Raw genomic sequence first — 25,385 nt, 5'->3', positions numbered from 1 at the left:
AAAGTGCTGCATATTCAACAGTTCCCATTGACTGCAGTAGGATATTCTGCAGGCCACTTGTTCAGGTTTCTAAATACAGACTTAGAAAATTAGGCACATTTTTAAAGATCTTGGCCTGAGTGTTTGCTTGGGCCTGATTCTTCACAATAAGTCAATAAGAGTTCTCAGCATAGAACTCTAGTAATCTTTTCAAAATAACAGTAAGTTTAACATACTCAGAGAAGAGAAGGGTAATATTTTTATTTATATAAAGACACTAGTCAGCATTACCTGGGCTGGGGTATCTACCACAGCAACAGATCATAGGGCAAGTAAAAAGAAGATATTTTACTCTTACCCAAGTGTCTGATGATGATGGAGAGTTTATTTTTTTTATTCTGTCCTCTGCTTCTGTGTAGATGAAGCAGGGCAAACCAGCTGTGAGTACCATGCTCTCTGATGGGCAGCAAGAATCTGGAAGAGAACGCCATCTGGTCAATTTTCAGCATGTGCCCAACAAGCAACACAGAGCTAACGAACATTTTAATAGCAAGCGAGTCACCAGCAACAATTCATACATTTCATATTGCAATGATTTTTTAAATGATTGGCTAAGACACATTGTTAAGCCACATTTTATTGACCCTGTTAAAACAGACATTCTTGTGCAGTACATTAATATGGGTCTATTTTACAAGTTTTAAGACTTTAAAACAAGCCTTAACCTAGAGACGCATTGAAAGATGTTTCTGTTTCCAGTGTGCATTAGTTTTGAGTTATGGTGGTTGTGGGAATTGTAACTTAGAATTTCCTGATTTTTATACCAAACAAACAAAAACAAATCCACTTAGCCATATCATTGTATTAACCCCTATGGCACAGGCTTATCAACATTATCTTGGGAAGTGGCCATTACTTAGGATTTCTGCTGGGGATCAAGGAGGGTTTCCGAAAGCTGGAAGGTGAGTCAGGTTGGAACCCTTGGAAGCGATCAGCTCAATCTGACTGGCCTACTCCGGCCTAACTTCCCAGAGTGACTTGCCTACCTCTGCTGTTGTTTCCTGACCTATCCCTCATACAAGGAAGGAGACCGAAAAGGAAGATAACTAGAATTCCCAGTGTGAAGGGCATGGAAAAATGGCCACAGACCTAACAGGATGCCAGAGTGGGGATGTGGGGCCATAGAGAGTGGGAGGACAACAAGAGGCAGTCAAGCTCACTGGTAGGGAGATGTGCATGTTTTGGTGGTTTCCAGAGTGTATAGAGGAGGACTAAGGAGATGGGAGAGTCTCATTCTGTTGAGGAGAGAGAGAAGAATGTAACAGTGAAGGCAGAAAGCTCCTGCTGTAAGGTAGGGAGAACAGGCAAAAGAGCACTCAGTAAAGAGCACTAGAGATCTGTGGTGCTCTTAGGGGTAATGTAGCATGTAATCTATATATTAGTATTTTTTGCGCTAGAGTTGGTCAGACAACCCCCATTTTGCCTATGAATATTTGTATAGGAAAAAAAATCAATTTTAGGAGGTTTTTTGGGGTGTTTTCAAAATGAAGTTATTGCATTTCAAAGTGACTTAAAAATGAGCCTGTTTCAGCTTAAAATGTCATTCTGTTTCAGTTTTGGAAACCGAAAAATATTTTTCTTCCTCCCGCTTTCTCATTCTGGAACAAAGGTGGTGGAGATGGTACGAGGGCATGAAAGAAGGGAATTTTATGCATTTCTAAACATAAATGTGGTAGCTTTATGGATGAGAATAAGTACTATATATATTTTTATTTATAAATAAATAACACAATAAATAAATACTGCAGGTAACCTTCAAAAGCCACTTCATTTACCAATTCCTACCAACTAAAATCTTCCCAGCAGCCAAAATGGGGGGACTGCAACTCTTATTTTTTCAAATTCAATGGCAGGATCATAAAAGCAGAGATAGGAATGCGAAACATAATTCTCTGGAACATGATCTGTTTCTGAGACAAGATGCTTAGTGGCATCATGTAATGCCTCTGCGAAAAAGTTACTATGGCCTCTATTTCTCCATGCCACTACCAATGCAATGATAAATATCTAGAAGAGATGGAGTTTAGAGTTTTAATATAGATTTTTTTAAATACATTCATTCTACCTAAAAGAGGCATGATTGTCTAGACAACCCAGGCAAAAATCATCTCCAAAACTAAAGTCATTTTCCGTATCACATTTTCCAAACTAAGTTTGCTTTCCTCTGCTTCCCTTCCCACTTTGAAGGGCCTCTCTGGCTTTCCAAATGCCTTTGGCATTTCCCTTCCCAGAGTGGATTAAAGGAGAATACAAAGATCTGTGCCCTGAAGGGAATGGGTCCATAGCCCCATGAAGTTTACATCCAAGGACCCATGGGAATGGGCACTACCGTTTTAGAGTGGTGGGTTTGCCATAGCAGGAGACAGCACTGGCAGTGAAGGGAGACAGGAGTGCTGTGATCTCCTGTGCTAGAAAAGTCTTTGGTTTGCTAGGAGCATTTGGGATTAACTGGATTTAGAATCTAATCTCAATCCCTCCTTTCCCCTGAATCTCTTGCCCAGAACAGGGGCCCTGCCCACTTCCTTCATGGAATTCCACCCTTCTCCACCGAGACCTCCCTCCCTTCCCTGATGTTTTGGGACTCTTTACCTCCTCAGTTTTCTTCCCATCACTATCATGCCCTCCATGCTTTCTCTATAGCTTCCTTATATTCCACAAGGATTTACTAAAACATCCCAGAACCGTCCCTACTCAGATGGCCTTCTCTTTCCTGATATATCAGGTCCATCTCAATGGACCTTCCTTTTATTACTGAGTTTACATGCCCAGTTTTATACCAAGATTCTTCTATGTGCATGTAATTGCTATTTCAAGAAAAATGGAATGCAAATGCTATATTTAGATCCTATATTTAATGATATATGGAACCCTGATCCCAAATTGTGGCCAGTGGACATTACCACAATAGAAATACTAAATAATAATGTTACAGTCCATGGCACCATGGGCAATTACGAGACAGACTCCTGGTATTAATCACCTCTGTTATCCAATAATTAATAGAGTATTTTACTACAAGTGGCCAGATAATGAAAATGCAGCACACAGTACAGAAGAAAAATGAATGGAGCCACAGAATGTTCCAGGAGCAAATCTGCAGGACCAAATCTGTGCAAAGTGAAAAAAGTTCTAATGTTTATAGCTTTCACAAGTACAGTCTTCAACTTTAATTTTTGATTATACTAAATGTTTCAGTTGGTAGCACATATGCCTCTGGTACTGTAGGCCACCAGTTCAAATTACACACTTGGATTTGGGATCTTAGACCAGGGTGACAGTGCAGTACTAGGTGGGGCTATACTATCCTGTTGATAGAACACTAAACTGAAATCTTTTCAGCTGATTCCAAGCAAGGCTAGATGACACAGCCTAACTTTAGCATCTCCTCCACTACTACCTGTAGACCAAGAGTGGGAAGAGTGCTTAAAATTTCCAGCATAGATGCAGTCTTAAGAAGGTTTAGCAAGAGTAACACTAGAGTACATTAGCAGAAGTAAACAGAATGCCTAATTCTTACTTCATACTAGCTGAGATTCTGAATAACTCCAGTGAAGCCAATGGATTTACAACACTGTAAAACCCGTCTCCATGAGATCAGAATCACACCCTTAGAACTGAGATGTGAAGGCAAATGAAGCCAAGCAGGGGGAAAAAAATATCCCCAGGAGCTGCTTTGCCCGTCCATTTATTGACTGATTCAGAAACTATCAAAAGGTTTAAAATACTTTGCTTCTTAAGTCAGCCCCAGCAGTCCTGTTACTGACACACAAGCCAAAATAAATCAGAACCCAGGTGACCTGAGCCATGCAACTCCACCAGAGTGGTAATACTTTGTGTCCATGGAAGACTAGTAGCTCAAACAGGTTGGTGTGCTCAAAATAGCAGAACAATGAGAGATACCTGCTTAGACTACATATACTAAGTATTTACTAGCAAGTGGGAAAAAAATCCATTTGACTAACAAGACTGTTTTGAAGGTTTTATACCATGAGTTTAGTTCTAGGCTGGTTTTCTACCTTGTAATTATTGGAAAAAAAAAAGCTTATTCTGATCAACTAGTGAGAGAATATGCATATAAAAGCTCATGAGTAGTTAGAGCAGAGATCATGGCTTTCTTTTGGAGTGGGTTTGTTATCACAGGAGCTACCATCTTCAAACCCACTGGGGCTCCTGTCAGAGGAACAAAGGCTTTCTTTCTTATTCCTTGCATAATGACAGGTTTCAGAGTAGCAGCCGAGTTAGTCTGTATTCGCAAAAAGAAAAGGAGTACTTGTGGCACCTTAGAGACTAACAAATGTATTACAGCATAAGCTTTCGTGCATCCGATGAAGTGAGCTGTAGCTCACGAAAGCATATGCTCTAATACATTTGTTAGTCTCTAAGGTGCCACAAGTACTCCTTTTCTTTTTTCTTATTCCTCTCACTGTAGTTTCCAGAGTTACTGCTTTGCCTAAAGAAGTCCAGAATACCAGGCTGTAAAAAATGCACAATTACATGCAGGATGATGGATTTCAGTACCTTGGCTGTGCATTCATATTTTGGGACAGATTCACTTCTGGAGTAAGGCCAATGAAGATACACCTTAGGATATATTGGCCCATTGTATCTTTGCTAATCTTTCAAAGGCTGTGATTAGCACACTTTCTATGCATTTCAGTGTGTTCTTTATCTTTGTGCAACACAATGATACACAACACTGAAAAAAATCTCAGTAGTCTTACTGCACTTTTCATTTTCCATATTTAGAGCACAAAGCACTTAAAGTCATTGCATCTGCACAAGTGTAGTACTTCGGGTCTGTATATAGTCTGTAAAAGTCATTGCATCTGCACAGGTGTTTTGCTGAACTAGGGCCTTTATGAAAGATCCTAGAACAAAAGCACTAGGGACCAAAATCATCTGCATATGCAGCACAATTACAATAGGGGTAGTTAATAGGCAGTCATAGGTCAAATCCAGACTGCCAGACACTTTTGAACAAATCCCAAAATCTTTTTATTCACTTATATTTTCTCTGGAGTCTGGACCTTGACTATTCCTTGACAAAAAATAATTGACTACCCCTGAATTACAGCCTGGGTAGCAGAAACGTAAGCTTTCCGGTATTGCCCTGTGTGACGGGGTTGGGTCTCACCACTGCCGCGCCTCCCGTTGGTACCTCTGGGAATTAGCTCAGTCCATGTGGAGCACTCTCCGCCAGTGTTGTCCCATCCATCTCTTGCCCTCCAGTGGTGTCTGGACCCACGTTGCTCCCTTCTCATGGGGTCCTTTTTAGGACACTGTCCTCCAGCAGTGCCCCCTAGTCCATGCTCACTCCCTTCTAGTGTGAGGGGGAGGGGGAAAAAGGTTAAAAGTAGTCTTTCTGCTTTGTCCCAGCCGCAGTGGCCAACACCCCCCCCCCCAAAGTCTAACCCTTTTGGCAGGGGTCTGGTGCAGTCCATGATGGCCACTCTTAACGGCCGGGTGTAAGTGCAAGGGGGGGAACCCAGACCCGCCCTCTACTCTGCCTTCCTGCCTGCCCTCCTTCTCTCCCTTTGTCTGTCTCTCTCCATCGGCCATTTCCCCTTCAGCCCCTTTGCACCACCTAGGCACTTTCCTCAGGGCCTGCAGCCTGGCAGGTACCAGGTTGGAGTTCCCTTCTGCTCCTGCCCGCCCAGTACTGTGCTGTCCTTGGTGCTATCTCCTTCACCCTCTGAAGGCCTGGGAGAGACTGCCTGTCTCTTGCCTGAGCAGCCTTTATATAAGGCCTAGCCTGGCCCTGATTGGCTGCCTGTCTGTGCAGCTGCTCTGGTCTGCTGTAGCCCAATTTGGCCTGGGGGTGGGGCACCGCCACACCACACCTGTCAATGTACCTCAGCCACGACCTGGTGGGAGCATCTCTGAGGACAAGAAGGGAATTCATTTTCCATGTCCATTCAGTAACTGTGTCTCATCTGAGACCGAGATCAAGGATGCTTGTTAGTGTCAAATATGGTGGTGTGTGTTTTGTTCAATTGATGTGGACATTTGTCCCCAAGGAACTGGGCTGAGAGCTCCAACTCATTTCTCTTAGGTGACTGTAAAAGCCATCAGGTGGCAATCACTTTTGATTAGAACTAGATATCAACTGGCAACCTACAGATAAAAAGCAATTTTGGTGTCATTTTCAAAAGAACTAAGGGAAGTTAGGTGTCCAACTCCTATTGAAAGCCAATGGATTTTGGGCACACCAATTCCCCATAGGCAAGCTCAGCCTTTATGACACATCTCCCATCAAGCCCTATTGCAACATGTTTAATTTTTAGTAGTTTCCTAAACTACCATTAAACACTGCTCATTTGGAATACAAAAATATTTAAGATAATGGACATGAACCCTTCATATGTTCTACCAATGACATAATACAATTAGCTTTATTAGCAATGCATTTTGTCTGTATGCATGTGAATATCCTTAGAAGCTGAAAATACGTTTTCTCTTTCAAGTCACTGACATGACCAGTCTGGGCAGGAAAGATAAGATCTATTGGTGCAGAGACCATGAAGACTATACAGACCCAAAGTACTATACACTGAAAACAGACTGATTTAACAAAAAACGTTACATTGTATGGGAAAAAGAGGACTAATGTATATATTACCTCAGTAACATTAACCAGAGCAAATATTATACCATTTAGAACCACTATTCCAAAAGAACAAAAACTAGAGTAGAAATCCATGCAAGACTAAACATTTAAAGATCCAACAGAGGAAGAAGGTCAATAAAAACAAAAGAAACCAGATAATTAACTGCATGTGGTTTTGGCTATCCCTACATACCTCATTTCTTCTTGCATGTTTCTTTTCCCTGTGGTCGAAATTTTGCCATGGTAAGGAAGATTCAGAAATAGGCTCCTCAGCTAATAAAACATTTTGATGATGAGCTGCATTGCACATTTACACATAAAAGCTAAATAAGATGGATTTCTCACTGTGGCGACAGGGGCAATTTCAGGAAATGCAGTGAGCAAAATATATTGTCCTTTGCATTTGAAAATTACCATATAAACAAAATCACCACTGAAACTGGTGAAAAGCAATTGGATCTAGATTTTTTCCCAGTAAAATAAGTGAAAACAACTCTACAAGTTTAGTTTCTCCTGCTGGTTGTTCCTCGCTGAAATGTGTTTTGATGTTGCTACCATGGTTTGTGTTCTGCCATTTGACTGTAGCAAAAATTCAAGGTTCAGTACTGAGCCTGATTCAGCAGCTCTCCAGACCAGAAAGTCAGCAGATTTCCCCAAATGATGATTTCCCTAAGGTAGGGGAAATCTGTGTTTTCCCCAGGATTTGAAATTAGGGAGGGTTCAAATTTACTGGGGGGGGTGAGACCAGGCAGGTGAAGGTGGGTTGCATGGCACCACAATAAAAACTAAAAATGTTTCATCACCACCATTTTGTTGATGTTAAAACAGAAGTTAAATCTATCACACAAATTAAAGTTAGCTACACAAGCCTACTATGAAGCACTACATCTACAGTCTTCTTGGTTTCTTCTTGTAATTTTGCACAACTCTTGAACTTCTTGAATGCAGCACATTCATCTTTGAAGGCTTTTCATGTGTCTGGTACTTCCAGTCCTTCAAGAGATATTCATGATCCAGCAAAAAAAAACACAAAATTCTATTCAATGAGGAAAAAGAATGTTCAACTGTAGCTGTTGTGACTGGGAGTAACACGAGATGAATTCCTACTCCTTTCACCCCAGGAAACATAGCACAAAGATTGGGTCAAACCACTAGTGATGATAAAGTTGTAGTCAAATTTCATTTTGGTCACTATATGACATTCCACTCTGTGTTCTAATTCTCTAGTCTGTCCTGATCACATGCCAGCCCCATTGCTGATAGTGCCTAACTCCATTTAGTGGTCAGTGTTTTATAAGATAGGCATCTGTAAAAGCTATGTAGAGGTTGAGTAAAATCCAGAAGTAGCCATTGTAGATTTGTAAGATCTGTGTACTTTTTCAGCTAGCTTAACAAACAGTTCTTGCACTTTTCAAGTAAGGATTCAATGCAAGTGCCTTCATTAGCCAACTCCTAGAACGAAGCCTTTGCTTCTTCAGTATGTTTTCAATGGATCTCTCTAATTGATCCAAGTGTAGCTTCTATTGCTGGTCCAAGATCTGCTACAAACAGTAGGAGATGCCTGGATGGCACTGTTTAATGACCCAAGTAGTTTTATCAATAGACTTACAAGAAAGAATGGCGATAGTCTTCTCTAAACTTAGTAGCAAAAGTAGTCCACCAGCTTCACTACTTAGATCCACCCCATCTAGGTAGGTACTTTCCAAAGCCAATAACAGTTGCAGTAATTTTAAGATAATAGCCAAGGATCACTCATGAGAAAGCCAGCAGGTTTTCCAGGTGTGTATAGGAGAGATTAGGGTTACACTTTTCTCTGAGCAAAGCTTGTACTCCACTATATCTTCCAGAGAAATTTGCAGCTCCATCAAATGCATAAGTAGCCATCTGTTTGGGGTTCAATTTACAAGCATTTAAAACTTTAAGATGTGGGTTATCACAGATGCAGTCAATCCGTCTTCTATAACCTGAAGATCTAGAAATGCATCTATTGGCCTACTATTAACATGAAGATAGCCACAATGACCTAGTACCTGCATTCACCGATGCAAATGAGCATCATCAGCCGTGTATGCACATTTTTTGAATATGGTGAGAGTTCTTCACTTTTTCAACTGCTGAGTCTTTCACTGTTGTACTTCATGCATCTAACCAGTCAGAGTGTCTTGCAGAAAGATATTCAGCATGTGCTGGTCTTGTTTGGAACCAGTGTCCAGCTTCAGCATTAACAAGTGACAGTGGATTTAACATTGGATTCCAGTCAGTGGCAGATTAATGATTTTGCTGCCCATAGGCCCTGAAATAATTGCCACCCCCCCGCCCCAGCTCACCTCCACTCTGACTCCGCCTCCTCCACTGAGCGCACCACCAAGTCCTGCTTCTCCATGCCAGTACTTGTGTGCGAAACAGCTTCGTGAAGGATGGGGGAAATGCAGCGTGCTCAGGAGAGGTGGTGGGGCCGGGGCAGGGAATGGTTGGAGTTAGAGCAGGGCCAGTGACAGAGGGTGCAAACCAGTGCAGGGGGAAGCAGTCACCTCTGGCTGCTATTATAAATTTGCTGCCCTAGGCCTAGTTAGCCTAGGCGTTAATACGCCACTGCCTCCAGTTTGTAGTGTGTGGTGTCTTTTGCTTAAATAGAAAGTATGATACCACAGCCATGTTTGTTTGTGTAAACTGCGTTTGTGTCTCCAGCCTTCTCAACAGCCTCATTAAGTACTTCTAAGATTGCCAGTTACTGTAAAATCCAATCTTTTCATGTAGGTCGTTAGCATTGACTTTGCTGCTAGATCTGGCAAACCAAGTGCCTCAATTTTTACTGTATAAATCCATGGTATTCCCACATCTTGAACACTACATGCAGTTCTGGTCACCCCATCTCAAAAAGGATATTGAAATTGAAAAAGGTACAAAGAAGAGCAACTGAAATTATTAAGGGTATGAAACAGATACCCTATGAGGAGAGATTAAAAAGACTGGGACTTTTTAGCTTGGAAAAGAGATGACTTAGAGGGGATAGGATAGAGGTTCACAAAGTCTTGACTGGTGTAGCGAAATATGAAGGAGTAAATAACACTACTTTATTCACTCCTTCATATACATCACAAGAACCAGGGGTCACTCAATGAACTAAACTGGCAACAGGTTTAAAACAAATAAAAGGACATACTTCTTCACACAATGCACAGTCAACTGTGGAACTTTTTGGCAGGGAATATTATGAAGGCCAAAAATATAACAGGGTTCAAAACAGAACTAGATAAGTTAATGGAGGATTGGTCCATCAATGACTATTAGCCAGGATGGGCAGGGATACAACCCCATGTTGTAAGTGTCCTTAGCCTTTGTTTGCCAGAAGCTGGGAGTAGATGACAGGAGATGGATCAATTCATTACCTCTTCTGTTTATTCTCTTTGAAGCACTTGTCATTGGCCAGTGTTGGAAGACAGGATACTGGGATTTATGAGCCATTGGACTGACCCAGTATGGCCGTTCTTATGTAAAAATTAAACATAAAAATATTTAATATAGAAACTCCCCAGGATGGTGACAATGCGAGATAACTACCTTGGCAAATAGTGCCTTTTAAAAATCTTGACCTACTAGGAAATGTATATTTATATAAATTTTCCAAACACAAATCTAGCATTCTAGAACAAAGTCACTAAAATACAGTCAACAAAAAAAAATTCCTTTAATGTGCCCCTCCTTTATCCCTCCACCTCATCCCACTCATATTTGTTGTCCTTGGTCAGTGAAGACCCAGAGTTCAGAGGCACTTTTCTGAAAGTTCACCTTGCACCCTCGGGGGTAGGAGGGCAGAAGGCACTTTCCTCGTTCTTTCAGCCACTTGTTCCAGCCGCTCACTCTGGCCGATGTTCATCGTGCCACTGTCCACTTCACCACTCCGTCGCAGATGGCGCCATTAATTACTGCTGCCACCGTGACCTCTGTGAGCTGGTCTCTTGAGGTTCCACCCACCTCTCAGTGAGGAAACCTGACTGCTAGCGCAGGCTGAGCTGTCTCTTGCACACAAACTCTGTCCTGCAGCAGATCTAAGTACTTAGACCTGATTATCAGTGATTTCAGTTCTAGTGGTCACTTAACAAAACAAAAGACTCTATGGAACCTAATCAGCACTCTCTCTAAACAGGAGAGAAGGGCAGGTCAAATGACTTAGGCAGAGCCCACACCATGAAGCAAAACAGCTGTCTCCCCCACCTCCACTGGGATCTAGCATCCAAACCCCTTACTTAGGGAGTGTAGTTCAGCTGAGGGTGACCAGTGCTTAATTTGTAATGAAAGGTGCCACAGCTCAAGCTAGCTTTTTATATGCATCACTAATGTGGCAAGCCCAAAAGGTCCTGGGGCTATGAACTGCTAAGCCTAGAGGTATGGGGGCTCAGCCCTGGCACAAATTAAGCCCCGAGAGTGATGCCCTCACTCAGGACCAGGCTAAACACAAATCTGCTGCCCTTTACTCATACGTAAGGATAACATTTCATTACCCCCACATTCAATATCAAAGTTATTTGTGACCCAACACCAACCAAACTTGATCACTTGGGCAGCACAGCTCTGTCTGCTGGATACCTAGGCACAGTAGGTATGTTCATGAGCATACAGTCTGGTCCTGAAGATTTTCCTCCCCATGCCCTGGCTCATCACTAGCTCTCAAGGGAGAGCTCATTCAGACCTTGCTTACAAATCATAATTTGAAATTATAAGGTTGACCAACATCACCAAAATGAATGTGGCAACATTGTCAAAAAAAAAAACAAAAACGAGAAAGCTAGTCTTTGTTCATACTTTTCAAACCTATTCTGCTTTTTCAGGTACAAGTATTTTATCATATATTGTATGTGCTTTTAAAGTGTGTATTAATGTTTCAATTTCAATTTTCAATTTCCAACCAATGACTAAACTGGCAACATGGCATGTAACTAGTTGACCACTGGGGGGCAGGGGGGTTGTCATAAATATAAAAGGGAAGGGTAAACACCTTTAAAATCCCTCTTGGCCAGAGGAAAAACCCTTTCACCTGTAAAGGGTTAAGAAGCTAGGATAACCTTGCTGGCACCTGACCACAATGACCAATGAGGAGACAAGACACTTTCAAAGCTGGGGGGCGGGAAACAAAGGGTCTGTCTGTCTGGGTGAGGCTTTTGCCGGGGACAAAACAGGAATGGAGTCTTAGAACTTAGTAAGTAATCTAGCTAGATGTGTTAGATTATGATTTCTTTAAATGGCTGAAAAAATAAGCTGTGCTGAATGGAATGGATATTCCTGTTTGTGTCTTTTTGTAACTTAAGGTTTTGCCTAGAGGGATTCTCTACGTTTTGAATCTAATTACCCTGTAAGGTATTTACCATCCTGATTTTACAGAGGTGATTCTTTTACTTTTTTCTTCTATTAAAATTATCCTTTTAAGAACCTGATTGCTTTTTCCTTGTTCTTAAGATCCAAGGGTTTGGGTCTGTGTTCACCTATGCAAATTGGTGAGGTGTTTTTTTTTTAAACCAAACCTTCCTTAGGAAGGGGGGGGGCAAGGTTTTGGTGAGCATTTTGGGGGAAAGACATTTCCAAATGGCTCTTTCCTAATAAAAAAACCTGGTTAGACGTTTGGTGGTGGCAGTGGAAGTCCAAGGGCAAAAGGTAAAATAGTTTGTACCTTGGGGAAGTTTTAACCTAAGCTGGTAAAAGTAAGCTTAGGAGGTTTTCATGCAAGTCCCCACATCTGTACCCTAGCGTTCAGAGTGGGGAAGGAACCTTGACGGGGTGTAGGGAAATCCCTCAGTGACTGAGTCAGGATACCTGACTCATATGCCAACCCTTCCTGGAGTAGGAAGCATGTCAAGGACATTCCCAAGGGAAGGAGAAATATAGCAAGTGCATGCCTGTGCTCTGGCAATCCCCAGCAGATCGATGGCCACTGCGCAGGTCAGAGCTGTGGGTGCTTCTCTTACCGCATTTTTTGTTGTTGAATCATGCCAGTTTTGAGCATTATCTATACCCTCTACTGAATGTATCTGAGATTCTCTAGATGCTTTACATTGTTCTCCAATGTTGACCTTTTTGATCCTCTAAGAATAAAAAAAGATTAAATAGGATCACAATAAGATAGCTATGGAAAATTAGATTAGCTGCACACAGAACAGGAGCTATTACCTCACTGAAGCCGAAAAGCACCAACAGCAATGGCACTGGAAATAATGACTAGCGTTCTGAGCATTCCACGTGTCATGAAGGCATCTACGAGACTAAGTTCAGCTATATAGGCTAAACACACAAAGACTAGATAAAAATGTTTGAATTGATTTCATTGTTAACATTTCCAGCATAACTAAGACACCACTGTGAATGATATACAATCTAAATTATTTAGCTATGAGTTTCAATACAAATTCATCCACCTTTACCTTAGCCAGAATATGTGGCTGGAAAAGAATTTGAAGTTTTACTCATTTATATTTATTGAGCACCTATCCAAAGCTATTGATAAATTGACCTATTATATAAAAAACACATACAGAAGTTCGAATAGATTCATATTGATACAAACTCCCCAGTTCACCCTAAAGAAAGTCACCTCTTTCAGTACACACAATATCTACAAAAATCATCATCCATTGTAAATGATTTTCTCCTCTACAATCCCCTGCTAGATCAACCCACCCACTCATGGAAGGTCTCAAAAGCAAAGAAATAGGTCTTGTACCAGGCCCTATAGCTTGATGAATCCAAGCTCTGGATAGCCCAAGGAGAAGGGAAGTAGTGCCAGGGTTGACAGCCCTTAACTTTATGTTGTGCCATCAACCCCCTACTGTTTGATCTGAGATATGGCAGTATCCCAAAGCATTCAAAGATTGAGTCAAATACTAAAAAATGAGAGATTTTAAAAGTAATACATTTGGAGTTCATTTTGATTTGAGCCATTGGACTGCATGGGGATCAGGTTTTTAACCTTTTCCTCCACAACCATGAGGATGAGATTTTGTAAAATTAAAAAGAGATTCTCAAACTAATATGACTGCAGGAACTGGGGCTTTTAGAAAAACACTACATATCATGAGACTCACAATAAAATCAAAAGAGAGTTGGCAATATGCATGCAGTGAATTCAAGAATTTCAGCTGATCACAGCAGGAATGGCTTTACATTGAGGTGGTCACTAATGTAGTCAGGACATACACCAGGACTTATGAATGATTAGTTCATTGTTTTCATAAAATAAAATGTTAATAAATGATTTTGGACAGACAATGATCTGCACAGCAGGCTAACTTTTTAAAAATAGTATCTTATTAGGGCACTTCAACTTTAACCCAATCTCTGTGCATCAGTTTCCCCATCTTTTGTAAAGCACCTTGAGATCTACTGATGAAAAGCACTATATAAAAACTAGATATTATTATGGGCAACTATGGCTTGATTTTCGGAGCTGTTCAACACCCACAACTCCCATTTCAGCAACCATTCCTACCTCTTCTTGTTTCAAGTGAGCCAGCACAGTACTGAGACACATGTATGATAATAGCAAGACCAGACAAACGATGAGTCTCTGTGTGTGAGTGAAACAGCTACAGAAAGGGTGGCAGCACATTGAACTCCACATGTGAAAATCTTCTAGGTTCTCTGAAGTTGAAATAAAAAAAGCTAATACAGAAAACAAATATTCTGGTAGTTAATAAACTAAAGGATTCATGGCAGTATATACATTTGTTTCTTAAATATGCTTTATGAAGGCAGCGTCACCTAGTAGAAAAAGCACTAGACTGGGACTCAGGAGACCTGAGTTCGAATTCTATTCCCATTTCTGCCAGTAGCATGCTGGGTGACTTTGAGCATTTTACTTGAGTCTTAGTTTCCCCTTCTGTAAAGCTGGGATAAACCTCTTTGTAAAATGCTTTGAGATCAAGTACTCTTTGTTCTGAACAAATCATCCTGATTTATAGCATGCCTTGAAATTCACTGATTGACTTTTCAAATACCCCTCAAATTAGAGGTGTGCTATTTGGGCCTGAAGCTGCGATGGAGCACTGAACGCCCTCAAATCTCATTGCAATGAAAGGCCCTTGCTGGCAATAACATAGGTCTTTGCAGGCTATGACCCAGGTGCTCAGGCAGAGCTCTGTAGAGAAATGTTTACTGCATTTGTTCATTCTTGTGATGCTCCAGTTTATTATTTAGTTGGTCCCTTTCACTGAGCATTGAGTTTAGCAAAACAAAGGAACAATATGATGCTGACATTCTTCCTGTAAATTACTGAAATAAAGAAATGAAACAACTGGTAGATTTCACATAACTCAAAAACCGGGAAACAGCATCATTTTTGAAGTTATTGTTTAGGTTTCCGCTTACAATGGTGACTGTTGAACAATTACAATAAGATAAATACTAATTAGCATTTTATAGGTAAAATAGCTATATTGTTATGGCAATGTTTATATGATAAAAATTAAACAAATGAAATACAATAGAGAAATAATCCATTATTATATACAATGTTTAAACTTTTCTGATCAATGTCTTTAGTAATTTAAAAAATTTGGAACAAAGTTAAAAATTACCATATTTTTCTGCTTCAGCTGTGTTCAGTATTAGCCCTGTTGGACTGACTTTTTAACAGTATATTTAAAAGTTGGTTAAGTATTTTTCAAATTTTAAAATCAACAGTACACAAGAGCAGCCATTCTGAATCAGACCAATGGTCCATCTAGCCCTGTTAATTACAGCTCTGCCAAATTCTTGGGGAAGGCACACACCCAGTTGGATTTTTAGGGCATTGTTTGTTAGGTGGCCATCTTGGTCTGGATAAGAACAAGGTGACCTCCATGTTGTGACAGTTTCTTGTTCTCCTATTCTGGGCAAAAGGCAGGAAAGTGAAAAGAGCGGGAATCAGTTGTTGCTAAGTAACCCGTTTCTATATAGACAAATGAAAGGGGGGCCAGGGGCTCTTGAGCTCTGGAGTCTTTGGGGCTCTGGTGTTTAAAAGCTCTCTCTGATGTGGTACACTTTCCACATTGGCTACTGGCCTGCAGTAGCCACTCACTGAAGTTGTCATCTTGGGGTTTATAAGTTATTTTCTATTGGGAAGCAGACGTGCACTCTCGCACTAGATCTGGTTAGTTAGATCTGACGCTAACCCATAAACGACGTAGCGAGGGATAGGGTGGGTCTGATAGGGTTACTTACCTGTCTTACGCACCTGTGATCCATCGCTGGTGTCCATCACTGATCTCACCAGTCTGGATTCTGCAGCCTCACCACTGGCAGTACCTGAAGGAGGTAGAAAAAACATCTTTGCTTTATTGAGTGTGTCTGTGTGCATGTGTATGCTTATATTTCAAGCTCCAGTGTCCTTAATCCATCCCCCTCCCCTTCCTTCCTTCTCCTTTAGTAAATAAAATGTTGTGAGTTCATATCCGTCTGGTGGTTTCTTTTATTCAGCTCTGATAGATGGGCTGGAGGGGGGACCCAGTGGGAGGTATACTGTAAGGCTCCCTGAAGTCTTCTGCTCAAATAGGCTCCCCAGAAATCCTTACAGCCCAGTATCTTGTCGGCCAACAGTAACCGGTGCCAGGTGCTTCAGAGGGAGTGAACAGAACAGAGCTATATATTTAATATATCTCAACCAAAGCTCACTGTAAAAACAGTTACGTATATTCAATTAAGATATATTAATTTCTTTTATTGAAACCTCCACAGATAACAATGTTTAAATTTAAAATGCTTTAAAAGTTAGAAATAACACCTGAAAAATTTGAAATGAAAATACTGATAACATATTGGTTATCATAAAGGAATGGGAAATTTATAAAGGAGGCATGTACATGCTACTATACAGTTACATAGGATAATCCAAGTCATTGTCTAAACTTTAGTTTTTTGTGCATTGTAATTTAAATAAACTGATTGTTAATTCATGTCAATTACCAAATATTATTGTAAATGCTAATTTAGATACTCCACAGACTTGTTCCCTCACAAGGGGTATGAAATATAACCCAAGAATAACTGGGCAAATAAGTTACAGCCAGCAATTTCTTCTGTGATGTTAGTAGTCCTTTTTCCTGTTCATAAATTGTCTGAACAGACTGCAATTTTTAAAAAAGTTGTTCGCTATTCAAAATAAGTCACCATGTTTTGTACAAAATGTTTCTTCCAACATTTCAGCCTACAGATTCCTCCGTCCCCACCCCCCAAGTTATTCACCATTTGATATTTTAGTTGTGAGACTGGTCACTTAAGTCATATAATATTGTTTGTTTCCTGACTAGATGACCTGACCTTTATGAACTACTACTTCTGCCCAAAACAAAATTTCATTTCATTTTGTTTAGTTATTAACAAATCCTGGTTACAGGCGCACCATTTATTTTTCATGAACATTCATTAGAAAATTTCAGTCATATTAATAGTTGCAGAAAGGGAATAAACAGGAAGTAAAATTAAATCTGCAAGATTCTGAAAGGTTTGCAATTTGTGTGTCTCCATTCATCCAGCCCTAAACCCCAGAAGCACAAAAAAATTACAAGACAGGACCAAGACCAGTAAATATTTTCACTCTATGTGAATCAAGAAAAAAAGATTCCAAGTAAGTACTCATGGGTCAAATACAGCCTAGACAGACAAAAAAAGAACATATAATCTAAGTACCTGCAGGCAACTTTTGCATTGGTACATATACAAAAAGCCTTTTTCAACTTTTTCAGGTAGGGAGAAAGTAAAAGAGCACTGGTAAGTTTTTAAACCCTCCCCCCACCCCACACCTTTTCATACTTTCCTCCTCCTTTTCCAGCAGCGAAAAATGGGTAAGGTGGGGGAGAAAAAAAAACCCAAAGAAAAAACCCGCCGAACACAAAATTCTTCCATTTTCAAAAAGGAAAGAAAATTTTGATTGCTTTTATTTTGCAATTTTCCCAGGAAAACTGAACAATTTAAAAAATGTTGAATTAAAATTCTGTTTGAAATTTTTCGGGGGGGGGGGACAAAAAAACCCAAAAACAAAACCACCAACCATGTTTTTTGACCAGTGTGGAAATAGATCATGTTGGCTCTGGATCACTGAAGAATTCTGTGCACATAGATCCTCAGCGGTTCACTTAAAATAGTTTTAAGTCTGTCCTGGGCTCAGGAACAACAAAGCAGGTTTAACAGAGCCAAGAATCTGCCCCTTCACAGGAAAACAATTCCAAGAAAGATGTTTTGAAATGGGGGGCCCCCCCCAAATCTTTATAGTCATCAGATGGATCACCAGTAGGCAATGCAATACTGGATCTCTCTCCATTTGTAGAGAGGCCTTTCGGAGGACTTTCCTATGTGGTAACTAAATTCATAATGGAGATCCTAGCCAATGTAGTAGCAAACTCCAAAGACAAAAATAATCATCTTCCAAAGGCCACGTGCTGTGTGAATTGTAACCAGATATTACACCTTGCCTTTACATTAACATGTCATTATATCCTTTAAAAAAAGGAAACCCAATTTTCTCAAAAAAATTTCTCTATATATGCTCATGAACTAATATAGATCTATTGTCATACTCAAACAATTAAAATATTAATGTGAGCCAATACTAGACACTTGTCTAGCACAGGAACAATAAGCTTCCTAGATAAAAGACTGACTTGTGTTTTAACCACCCAATCCACAACACAGAAGGAAAAAAAATTACATTTTAAGAAGATTCTCTTATTAAAAAAAAAAACACATCATATCAATGATAAAGGATCTGCTGTTTCCCCCAGGGAGTGCTGCATTTTTCAGCTGAAGGAACTATAAACAAGGTTGTCAACTATAAAACGTCAACATACGATAACTCCTGTGATGACACTGCAGTCAGTTCAAGGACAATATCATCTTTGTATTTTGTAAATACACCTCTTAAATTTTGATATGAGATAAGACAGGCACCATTACTTAAGGCCTGAAAGTTCTGTACCATCATGCTAAACTACTGAATAAAAACCAACAAACGTTCAATACTTTGCCCAAAATGCAAAAGATGCTGAAAACTGTATACATTTTGTAGCCATGCTTTGGCTATACTTGGCATGTCATTTCTTCTGGCACCTCATTGACATTGAAATATAGCTGAGCTTTATCTATGAGCTCCTGATACAAGGCTACAGAGACAGTGAAAGGAAAGCAGAGATAGAAACAAGCAAAATCCATACATCTATTATTTAGAAGGAAGCTGAGATTCTAACAATTACTGCAGCACAGATAAGTTACACTCATCTTTATTGTCTTGATTATAGAACTTTGGGATTCACACTGTTCCTTTATCAACAATAACCTTCACATACTGTTTGCATTCCCTATTTATAGTCATCTGCATCTTCCTAATACCCAGTCAAACTGCTCTCTTACTCTGGTGTTAACTTTACAACCTTTTAGCTATTAATCCCATACATTTCATGGTGTTCTACTGACACCATTACCAAGTCTTGTGCCCTACAATGTAATATATGTGTTTGTTGGATAAAGTACTATAATTGGAGGTTAAAACCAGTAGAGTACTGCCTTTTGAGGGGGTATTAGCTAGGTAGCAAATGACCATAGAAAGGAGTACAGAATGTGTGAGAGATTATTGTGGATAAGAACTCAGTGTAACTGGAAATTACTGGCTACTTACCTACAGCAACTTCTAGCATGTAGATTTCACTACCTTTCAGCACAAAGGGCCTAAATATCACTGTTGGAGATGGATACTTAACACAGAAAAGAAATAGATGAGACATAAAAATGGGAATCAGGTCACAATGATCCAAAACAAAATTACCTGTGAATTTAACCTTTCCATTTTTCTCCTTCACACATCAGTCACCCTCTCGCTTAAAAACCATTTGAAATGGCATTAACAATTTTCTAATCAGCATACCACTATAGCATAGTCCTACTTTGAAAAGTGACAATAAAATGGTATCATGGGATTCCATATTGAAAAGGTACCCAGTTCACAAGAGAAAAAGATTATTTTTCTAACTACCAGCTCTGTAAACTCAACATGAGGTCAGAGACAATCCAAGCTCTTTCCTTCAGATGCATCATCAGTAGTTAGTCAGAACATTTTTGACAAAACAAAGTTTCTTCAGAAAATGCAGATTTGTTAAGCCCGAAGTGTTTCACCTGAAACATCTCTGGCCTGATGAACTTTCAGTGAATCCAAGGCAGAGCATCCAGTGTCTGCAGCTCTGGGGCAGACTACCATGTGGACTGTTCCAGGGGTAAGAGACTCTGGTACTTCTAGGTTCTGCAGCTCTTGGGCAGTCTTCAGACTAGATCTTCTGTGATCCTGTGCAGTCCCACTAGTTCCAATATGTTTACAAAGATGTAACTGATTGGGACCTCAGCACAAATTCTGTTGATGAGAAAATAAGGAGAAATGAAACACAATGGACCATCTCTTAGGAGTAAGAAGCAGTAGAACACCTATATTTGTCAAAAAACAAAACAGATAGGACTATAAATACATATAAATTAGATATGCTGAGTAAGCAAGTGTCATTTATATCATTACTTTTCCAGGGTGGAGCTATATCTTAATAGGGTACAATTTGGAGCAGATGATAAAAAGGTGATTAAAGTAATTAGAAGAATCTTTTCTATGCAGTCTTCAATCTACTAGTGAAGTTTTATTCTGTGCAAAGCACAGAAGTTTAGAATTCTCAGGGACAAATGTATTCCTCAAGTATCACCCCACTAAACTCAATGGAGTTACACCAGGGATAAATTTGACTTAGTTTTTCTTTATCAGTGACCTGCCCTACCACTCTGACTTGTTGCCAATCCCTAACTTGAACCCTTATACATAAGGGCTTTAATAGGACTTCAAAAATGCTCAGTGTTGGCCAAACTCTGCTCTCTTGGAGTCAGTGAAGAGCCTACCCAAAACATTTAAAAGCCTCAGAGCACAGTATTGAGTATTATTTCACAGTAAATGATCATTTTGGCTGAGGAGTTTACGAGGGCTAGACAGTTGATTATAAAAGCATAACAGCAACTATAGTTTGGGCCAATCGTATGTTGAGTTACTCTATTATATAGTATTTTTACAGTGTACCCCCCTGTTGCGGGGTAGATACACCCTGTGGTCAGTGGGGAGCTTACGGTCCGATTGCTAGAATCTCTGATGGCCTAACCCACAAAACGGGAGTGCGCGATCTAGCAGGCAGAGTCCTTTTGGCTACCCTTACTTCCAGGGCAGCGTAACCTAAGTAGTCACAGTGCTGCCCTGTCGCCACAGAGACCCTCAAGCAGAGTAGAGCATCAAATCAACAGTCTGAGGTGCACCAGCCCTCAGGTAAGGCAGAGCAGCAAATCAAACACTCCCAGGTTGCTCAGGCCCTCAGACCGGATGGAGTAGCAAACAAATAGTCTGGGTTGCTTGCGCCCTCAGACAGGGCGGAACAGCAAACAAACAATCTGGGTTGTTTAGGCCCTCAGATAGGAGGAAGCAGCAACTCAGACTCAAAAGTCTAGCATTCTAACTCAGGTGAACGGTAGACAACTGCAAGGGAGCCTAAAATGGGGAGAAACTGTCACCCTAGTGTGGTGTTAGCAGCAGGAGGTAGGGGGACTCAGGCCTGTCAGCTTCACTGGCAGGGGGTCCCACCACTGGGTCAGCAGAGATCCCATTGAAACATGCTGACAAGTCAACTGGACTAGTATCTATTTCCCTTGGGCTACTTCCTACCTGGTCTCCCAGTACAGCAGTCCATGGGTCTCTGGGGTCATCTGCTGGCAAGTCCGCAGTGACTAAACTCCTTCCCAGGTCTCTGCCGACTGTCTGGTGTCTGCCTGGGGTTTGGTGTGACTTGTCTCTGTGAACTGGGGCTTCTGCAACTCCATGGGAGCTTGCAATACGTGTCCAATCTTCTTGGCTCACAATATGCATCCTGAGCTAGGCTGCTTCCCTTTATACTCTGTCTCCAGTCTGAGCATGCCCATCAGGGACAGAGGCCTGGCTTCCTCAGCCTGCAATGCACAGTTAATCCCTGTGGGGCTAGTATGGGGTAGATACAATTCATCATCCCCACCCACCATGTGTGCTCAAGGGAAAAAGATCCAATGGCTGAGAACCAAAAGTGTGAATTCCTGACTTTAATGCCAATAAGTGTTGAGATTTTAAATACATGAATGCAATTTTTGCACTCACTTTCCTTAGTTATATAGAAAAAGTGAGTATAGTGTGACAATAGTAGAGAATTACAGAATGAGCTGCTTTCTTCTAACACAGAAGACGGAACTGATTAGAAGAATGAAAACAATTTCATCCCTAAAGTTATACACTCTCCGATTCAATGCAAAGTTTCGGCCTAGAACTTTGATCATCCTAACCTCCCGCCGACCATCAAACAATATGCATGAGATTTTATGAGAATGTTTAGGACACTGGGCTGGGAGTCAGGGGACCAGGGTTTTTAAACTTGTCTCGGCCAATGACCTGTTATGGGATGTTGCGCAGGTCACTTCACTTCTCGGTTCCCCTTCCCACTATTTGTCTGTTTAAATTGTAGGCTCTTTAGGCAGGGACTGTCTCCCACTGTGTCTACAAAAAGTGCTTAGTACAATGAGGCCTTAATCTTGGTTGGTTCCTTTAAGTCATACAAATAATCTCAGTTGTTCATTCACATTAACATGTGAAGTATAGAAAAAACAAAATGTTTAACATGCACTAAAAACTTGGGAAAGATAATGGCCTCTCATTGAGACACTAGAATAGATTTTTTTACAGCACCATTTAAATTTAGCAGACATACCTGCTGAAACATCATTGTCAATAGACCTTTTTGACCAATTCAGCATAATGAGATTTGCAGCAATACAGGTAGCATAGAATCAATCAATCACCCTCACTACTGCTGGCAAAATTGAAGTGCATTCCACCACCTAGCACCATCACTGACATGGCTATGCTGTCTTTCAAAGACAAACCCAACCAAACTAGTAACTAAGCCCCACACTGGGCTCTAAGAGATTAATAGAGTCCTTTGGACGCTGCACAGGAGGCAACCAATCAGAAAGGGGCTGTGAGGAGCAGCCAATCAGGGCCCAGCTGGCCCATATAAGAAGGGCTGCACAGCAGAACAGCTTCAGTTGTTTCTTGGAGGTTGAGGAGGGAGGTAGATAGATAGATGGGCTTCCTTACAAGCTGAAGGTAGCAAGTACCCTGGACAGAGCAGTGCTCCAGGCAGAGACCCAGGGAGCTAAAGGTAGCTCCTGATGGGCTGCAGGGATCTGCAAGCTGATGCCCTGAGGCAAGGGCGAAGGGGGCCTGGGAAAGGTACTGAGAGGTTGGAGGGGATGCAGCATGTTGCTACCATCTACAGGGTCCCTGGGCTGGGACCTGGAGTAGTGAGTGGGCCTGGGTTCTGCCCCTCCCCTGCTTTGCCACTGAGGAAGTGGCCAGACAACTGGCAGCAGAAGCCACTGAGGGAAGTAGCTGGACAGCAGACTGTGATGCTGTCCCCCAGAATGGGGGAGCAGAGTGTGGCACAGCTGGAGGGCTGTGTCACAAAGAATGCTGGGAGTGATGTGGGTCCCTGCAGCAGAAATGAAAGTGGTGAGATGCCACCAGAACAGGCTGCACCAGCTAGGAGAGCTGATCCCTGGGACATCCAGTGTGGGTGCTGCAGTGGTGAGTCATACCCCATCACAGCATACCTCTATAATAACAGGCATCTTTATATACTGTTTGTAGTCACAGAAAAGAGACAAAGAAAATGAACTATTGGCCATGGACTTCTTTTCATGTTATCTGGCTTACATAATGGAGCTGAAGACATTACAAAATATGATAATTAAGTCATTGACAAATCTAATTCCTAATAGATATTAAAGAAACACCTGTCCCATATTGGCTACAAATGGTTCATTTTGGATATTTTCTTAAGGATCAAGAATGGAGTAAAAGACACAATGAATCCATTATTTAATAATGCACTAAGTTCTACCTAAAAACCAGCTTAATAGAAACACTAGGGTCAGCTAATGTTTAGAGCGAAACTAGAGTGGATAATAAAATTCAGGCCTTCTAGGACAAAGATATTCATTTATCCAAAACAAGACCCTCCAACAGCGTTTAGCCAACACCATTGGCTAACACAGAAAAGATTCTGGGATGTCTGATCAAGAGTTTAATATAAAAGATTTACTAATACCTCAGTTGGAGTCTGCTGACATGGGCCAGCTGTGGGTATTTTATTGCACTGTAGACTTATCCTAAGATATTTAAATATTAAACTAAGAGGTTCTGCAGATATTTTCTATCTGGAAGTCACTTGGACTTGCTAAATCACTTAATGCCTTTTAGATAACTTTATCCTAGTAAGCCTGTTAAAGGGGCTGGTTAATGAACAGTCAAAACATGACTGCTTTGGCCTACTGGCTGGGACATGTTCCCAGTAAAACCTGCTGAATGCTAACTGGAAAAGATACTGGCGTTTGAGTTATAATATGGACAAGTGTAAGGAATGGCAAACAGTGAGCAGAAGTTACAATGTTGAAACAGTGCAAGTTTGAGTTTCATCCTTTAATACAATTGCTGCTTAAATCACAACTAGCCAGTTATTGCAGTAACTGGTTTTATGAATGAATGGGGGCTGGCAGCGAGATTTCTAGTGGCACAGTCTCTCCAGCCACCTAGCCTGTGGGGGCATTTGAGAGACTCATTAAAGACTCCCTCTGTGTGTGAATACAGTCAGCTCTCCAGCTGCCCACCATGGAGCAGCACCAGCCTGCACAATGGGGAATTTATATTTCCCACCGCCCAAAGCCAAGGGGGAGGGAGGAGCTGCTGATCCAGCTCCTTGAGGACAGCCATGTCAACTTCTTGCTCAGCTCACAGCTATGGGCTTTGGGTTCCTCTGGTGACAGTGCAAAGCAGCAGTTCATTTGTTTGCACTCCATGGTAGGAAACTCAGGGAGAAGCAGAAGCCCCCTCTGCCCTCCCTAAATGGCACCCTGCTCTCCCTGCCTTGGAAAGGGACCGCTTTTACCTGTGGTGGGAGCTGGGTTAGGAATTACAGCTATACCCTGTGAAAGAACTCATCTCCTGCCAAAAGATGATAGGCAGCTGCATGGTATAGCTGATTGGTTGGAAATGGCTAATCCAGCTGCCCTCCAAAGGTGGCTGAGGCTCCAGCCAATTTGCCATGGAGTGCCCATTGAGTCAATGCCTATGGGTGTGACAGCACATGTTTGTTTCTTGACAGCAGGGCCTGAGGCAGCAGCCTCCTCCCCCTCCTGAACAGCTCTGTGTCTACTAGTGCCACAAGGTGCTTGCACCTCCATTTGTAATAAATGTCAACATGTGAAGGTGAGGGGCAGATCATGATGAAATCTGCAGCAAGCATCTTCTACCTAAACCCAGAGTTTACTTCCTCCCCCCCCCCCATCCTGAGCCGGTTTGTTTAAGGAAAAGGAATCTGAAAAAAGTGCTGCAGAAGCCCAGTCCTGCTATTGGCTCCGCCAAATACACCTCTGCATTCCTATTGGTTGAGCAAAGAATAGCCAGCCCAGGGAAGATTGGGGAGAAGAGTGAGCCAAATTGCTTCTGGCTGGGGAGAGGAGTAAGGGAGGCAAGCCCCTTGCCTTGATCTCCCTCTAATGGCTGGTGAGGGAAGGAGGCAGAGAAGCAAGTAGTGTTGCTCCCAGCTAGGGTACAAAACTGGGGGGCTGCAACCCCCTCTGTTCCCCCCCAAATGGAGCCCTTGACTGCAAAATGACTCAGTTTTCG

General features: G+C 41.4%; 1 long non-coding RNA gene across 1 annotated transcript; it reads right to left on the bottom strand.

Moving 5' to 3' along the window:
• Positions 1–220: 220 nt before the first annotated feature.
• On the bottom strand, positions 221–16,005 carry LOC122458865. The gene is made up of 2 exons (XR_006279165.1): positions 15,836–16,005; positions 221–453 (listed from the first exon to the last, which is right to left on the bottom strand). It is a non-coding gene; the product is annotated as an uncharacterized LOC122458865 (long non-coding RNA).
• Positions 16,006–25,385: the final 9,380 nt, after the last annotated feature.

This window comes from Dermochelys coriacea, chromosome 2 (assembly GCF_009764565.3).
Source record: "Dermochelys coriacea isolate rDerCor1 chromosome 2, rDerCor1.pri.v4, whole genome shotgun sequence".
Lineage (NCBI taxonomy): Eukaryota > Metazoa > Chordata > Testudines > Dermochelyidae > Dermochelys > Dermochelys coriacea.
This window is presented reverse-complemented; position numbering and strand designations above follow the sequence as displayed.